General features: G+C 37.7%; 1 long non-coding RNA gene across 1 annotated transcript in view; it reads left to right on the top strand.

Moving 5' to 3' along the window:
• Positions 1 to 4,274, top strand: part of LOC103146706 (uncharacterized) — a 20,952-nt gene extending 16,678 nt beyond the window's left edge. Inside the window, exons 4-5 of the long non-coding RNA XR_477170.2 lie at positions 1,330 to 1,404; positions 3,882 to 4,274. This is a non-coding gene — a long non-coding RNA (uncharacterized LOC103146706). The remainder of the gene's footprint in view (positions 1 to 1,329; positions 1,405 to 3,881) is intronic.
• Positions 4,275 to 5,916: the final 1,642 nt, after the last annotated feature.

Here is a 5,916-nt window from a genome sequence, read left to right as displayed (position 1 = left end):
ATCTAGATTTTCATATCTAGACTAAAATACTGAATTTATTTTACTGAATTTATTTCATACTGAAATAAATTCAGTATGAATTTATTTTTGTAAATAAATTCATACTGAAAACATCCACCAGAGCTCAGTCTGTTTGCTTGGCACGTATTAAACCAATACATCGTTATAGTATAACGCATGCAGAAGGTTAGAATTCACCGCAACTTTAAAAAAAGACACACAACCTAGTTTAACAGGTACGGAGGATAAATTAGGTTGTTTTAAACAAAACAACTCTTAAGTGATTTAGACGTGTTGCGTTCTCAAACAAGTATTATTCAATCATTTACACATAAACAGTGAATATTTTCATTTGATTACATTTTTGTAAATTCCATCTGCTGGCACAGGCTCTGACTGCATGTGCTACTTTATTTACCTAAAAAAAAATCTTTGGTCAGTTCTAAACATGATAAAATGTATTTAATTTTAGCTGACCGACAAAAAGAATTAAAAAATTAAAACATATATTGTATAGCAGATTGAAAACGTGCTGAGCCATGACTTTAAAACCAGGTGAGCCATTACACCCCGACTAAAATCTGAGGCTGTTTGTCTGACAGATTAAACCAACAACGAACAGAGATGGAAAGAGACCAGGATTTCTCCACAACTATGTTAAAATGAGTTAGAGGAAACATCTGCAACTTGTGGTTCTGTTATGATATATAGAAAGTCGTTACTATTTCTTTTCATTGAAGGGTCAACTTTTTCATTGCGCATTTTAATTTGTGTAAAATTTTGGAAATGCATTTGTTGAATTTGTTTTCATCAGTTAGATTTCAACATGATTACGATATAAAGACCTATCCGTGATTTAAGCTGGCGGTAGTCTAAATTGTGAGGGGAAAGAAGCGTAATTTTATTGCCACCTTCAGCCCAGGAAACACCTAATGCTTATTTAATCTAATACTTCTTCCATCAGTCAAAGTATTCAAAGAGATTGAAGGTAGTTTTTCCCATCAAGCCATGCTCACTGTGTCCTAACCTCTCATTTCCTACTCTCTGATTGTTGGAAATCCTCCACCACAGTCCTAATTACATGGGCAGTCAGAGTCGTGTGGAGCTGGTTGCAGGGAATCTCCAGCTGTTGCTTTTTTGTCTCCAAAACAAGAGTTTATCTTGTTTCCTGCTCTCTGTCTATTATCTTGTTTTTCCTGGTTCGCAGTGGGCTCAAGCTGCTGTGCATGCCTGAGCCTTTTCTCCTGATGGAGATGCTGATCATTCACAGACAAAGCAGCTGTCACACCTAAAGGGAAATATTTTTCACCTGTTTTTTAATGTTTTCAGGTCTAAAATTCTGCATATCGCTGGACTGTACTGCAGTTTTACCCTAACCAACATTAACTACACAGAAACTCAAAGGTAAGGATCCCACATCTTCCAATAGCATCAGATCCTTCTCTTCCCTCTTGCTGGTCTTCTTAACATTTAACATGCTGCTGTGATCAGTTTGATAAATTTCTTAGATTTTTCCTGTACAGACTTGTATTTTATTAATATATTTTATTGGTTGAGGCATTGTGTGTTTGCATATATCCGGGTTATATTACCGTGGGATATTGTCTCTGTTTCCTGGATATTGAGCCGTTTGCCTGTCATGACAATCATTGTACAGCAACAGTCTTCACTGCTTCAGATTCACTACAAGACTTACTGTCACTCAACATTCTTCCTACCCACAACAACTCTGAACATATTAGTGTCATCAGCTTTTGATTTGTCTTTGGGATAAGTAAGGTGTTTTTGAATTTGACTGAATTTGAACACAGGACTTGTCAGCAACACGTGTTGTCATCTCTGCAGCAAAGACATTGCTTAGCAGAAAGTTCCCAACTGTAGAAAGAGAGAAAGCAAGATATTGGATTTATTCTTTTCAAATGTCAAGGAATCATACATCTCCGAAGCAAGACCTCCCTTAGGAAAATGAAATCACTGTTTTTCTCTCTTAAAATATAAACTCCTAGTTCAGATTCAGCCTGTAACAAAGAGAATTGTGAGAAAGTGTTAACAAGGAGCTGAGGAAACTCTGCAGGTTTGTTTTGAGGCTGCAGATAGGATTGCTCTGTGCCACAGGGATTGGACATCAATGACATGACTGATTGTGTGACCGACTATATGAAGTCTTTTGTGGACAACCATCCCCATCAGAAGAGTGAGATACTCGCCTAATAGCAAAACTCTGGATCAATGGTGACCTGGAGGAACTGCTACACAAGAAATAAAAAGAGTCATGATGGATGGAGGAAGGGAGTTATTGAGGGATACAGAAGCTACTTTAAGGGGAAAATTAGAGACAGCAGGGAGGCGTACAGGAAGAAGCTGGAGAGCAAACTCCAACAGAGCAATAACCAGCAGGGTTGTGTGGTCAGGGATGAAGAAGATCACAGGCCTCAAGTGAAAGGAGGATCAGTCTGGACGGAGCAAACGAGCTGAACACACTCCCTAATAGGTTCAATTCAGGAAGAACCTCAGCATGCTCCTTTCCTACTGCCAGCCTTCCCATCCTCCTTTCCTGTCACACCTCCTGTTTTTTCTTCCACCTCTGTCATTTACTCTTCTGCCTCTACAAGATGGTCTTCAACTGTGAAAGAATAATGAAAATATGACATCTTTTTAGTAGAAAAGCAATAGTCCTTTTTTGTTCAGACCATCTAAGTAAAGCTAGCAAGTAAACTTAACGTGACACAACACAAGTATGGAGAGATTAATTGAGTTGTCTTTTTAAACAGTCACATAGGCTGATAATTTCCTGCAGATGTGGTTTCTGGGAAGCCAAAGGATTTGTATCAGTCAGACGGTCCCACTGATTGGTTAGGAAATCTATATACACACAAATAGTATTACGTACTTGAGATATATCTATCCCATGCTTTGTGTCCTGGGGTGAAAACAATCATCTTATCTAGAATGAGAGTAAAAAAAGGAGATGACCAGATTTAAAGAAAAAAAAGTTTGTCCAATTCTTATTTCCATCATGGGACAAGAAGTGGACACGGTGGAGAAGTAGCCTGGTGAAAACCGACCGCTTGTTCTGCACCTTGCTTTGCATAGAAGGTTTGACCTTTTGCATATTGAGGAATGACTGCTTGCTGGAGGCGTTGAAGTTTTGAATTTCACTCAATCGCTAAGGCTAATGAGACATTCATTCATTATTTTGAAGCTACAGCTAACTTGAACATACTTTCATGAGCCATTAACATCCCATTATTCACCAACATCACTGGAGAGGAACCAATCGCATCCATTCGCGATGCAACATTTGCAGCAGCTGCAGTCTGCAGCTCACAGGCCAACTTGATTCTAAGACCATGGGTCTTATTCAAGTCTTCAAAGCACAGGTGTTGGTCGACTTGGATGTCTCATTTTTGTGACTTAAATACAACTCAAGACGGCATCTCGAACTGAAACCACCATCTCTGACGCTCACCTAGCTTCTGCCGTTCCTGAGGCTCTGCACCAGAGGCTGCCTGAGTCACATCATTTCCATAAGCTACAGACCAATTCAGTGAATTACAATATTATTGAAAAGCACATTCATTTTATTACCTTTATCACTAGGTGAAACATTATAAATCAAGCACAGATGGATGTTTGATGGTCTTTATATCTCTATATTATTGTGGTTTTTATACTTTAAAACTTGAATATTACTTCAGACCAATTCAAAACCAGAAATTTGAGCCTAATGAAATGTATGTTTTAATACCTGCTTAAAGGTTGTGATTTTAAAAAGCTGCTTTTTATCTGACAAACGAGACTCACCAGCACGTATTCTAATTTACTTAATGTGACTGTACTCTCCAGACTCACTCTTAGCCAGAGCTTGTTGTTTTTCACAGAAGTGGAGCCTGCCTCTCTGAAGTTCCTGCGGATTGGATGAATGACTGATTAGAGAGGATTCTTACCAAAAGCAGAGTCCATGTCTGTGAAGCTCTGTTGATACGAAGCAATTATAAAATCACGTTTCCTATAGGAGGTCACCATGGTCGAGAAAAGAACAATGCTGTGAAGGACTCTTATCTCCAGAGTTCCCATTCTGCTTTTGTCATTTCTGTCAGAATGAAATCAGGTCCTTTTCTTCCTGATCTGAACCATCAGATCAGTGAAATAATGCTAGCTTTTCTAATTAAGTCTGTCTGTATTAACCTTCTCTTTATCTGCCAATTACATCTCATCAGACCACCTTTCTCTGCAAACTAAACTTCATAAAATCTCCTCTATAAAAACTGAAACTTAAGACTTTTGTCTCAAATGTTTTTCCATCTGCTACTAAAATCCACTTAGAATAAATGCTACCTTTAATTGTATTTACTCAGCCTAGTTTCTTAACATACCTTTGGGAAAACAGAATTTACCTTACTTTTGTGTATAGAGCACACTTTGAATTTTTAAAAGTTGTTTAAATATTTGTCTGAATCTGAAATTCTTTATGGAATACACTGAAAAGTCACAAGGACGACCAGGTATTTGAGTGCAAGTATGTTTAAATACTCGACCTTCAAACGGTACAGACTTTTCTGTCAGGGTTAACTTTGGCAGCAAGGGGATGTTCATATTCAATAAGGGATTTCATAAAGTTTTAATGGAGCTTTTGTAACAGTGTGGAGTGAAAGTTGAGGAAAAAATGGAATTTAATAACGGCTTACAGAAGCAGAGCTGGTTTGTGGATCAGAGGAAACACCCAGCCGACCAGGAAAACCAATAGGTCAAGAGATGAGTTTGTTGGATACAAGGTCAAGCAGGCACCCGGAGAGTAAGATTCTTCAGTTGTGCATTTGTGCATTCTTGAAATGCACAAATACTTGTTGTTATGAAGTTCTGTTTAAAGAATCTGTAGGGGAAGAAATTCAATTGCGCTATCGCCTCACGAGAATTTGCAAGGCCTCTTTAAGGGTGGCAATCATTGTCCTTTAAAACGGATCAAAGAAGAACCTTTTCCCGGTGAATTTGGAGAGAGCGCTTTTGGTTTTACTTCCAATCGCTTCATGAATGTAACAAATCTTTGAATGTTTTCAATGCTCTCTTTGAAAAATGTGGGTTTTACTTCACATGTAAATCCTTTGCTGAAAACCGTGAATAAGCGCTGATTAGTACTTGTGGTTCAGAAAAATTGGATCTTATTTTCCATTGGGGTCATTAGATTCAGAATGCATGGCTTCAGAACATTTAGCCTCAGAGAAATGAAAGCATACAATTCAATAAAGTCGATGTAGTAATTTAGCAGCTTTGGTGAAAAAGTGTTGATTTAAGCAAATGAAGGATACAGTGAACTATTATTATACATGAAATGTAATGGTTTTACCTTAGCTCCTCACTATGAAAGTCAGTAGATTTTCTTTTGTCTTTTATGTGGTTGGAGAGAAGATTCGGTACATCCTTTAAAAAAAAAAGAGATGTAGTTTGATAGAAATTCAATCTTCAAACTTTGCCATTTTCTCAGTTTTACGAAGTGTTTGTGTTATTTTGATTTAACAGGTGATGAGGGAAAAAAATCTGAATAATTTTGTTAATTTTGGCTCTGTTCTGCACCTCCCACAGCGACAACAGTAACTAACAGAAAACACTCTTAGCGAAAAGAAAGTACACCCTCTGTGGGTTCACTTAAAGCTGCATTCACAGCTTTAAGTGAACCCACTTAAAGCTGTGAATGCAGCGAATGCAGCTTTAAGTGAACCCACTTAAAGCCATATGTGCAGTTCAGGCGAGTTTACCTTCACTCATCAACACCATCTCTGGGGTTTTTAATTACTGAGCCTGATGATTATTTAACTGTCTACTTAAATGTGTTTTTATTTATTTATATTTTTTACAATTAGCTGTTAAAACTTCCTCTTTATCCACAGTGTGGATGGATTGATGGACATTTCTTGTATG

Source organism: Poecilia formosa, unplaced genomic scaffold, assembly GCF_000485575.1.
Source record: "Poecilia formosa unplaced genomic scaffold, Poecilia_formosa-5.1.2 Scaffold167, whole genome shotgun sequence".
In the NCBI taxonomy this organism is placed as follows: domain Eukaryota; kingdom Metazoa; phylum Chordata; class Actinopteri; order Cyprinodontiformes; family Poeciliidae; genus Poecilia; species Poecilia formosa.
The sequence above is the reverse complement of the archived record's forward strand: the minus strand, read 5'-3'. Positions and strand labels throughout refer to the sequence as shown.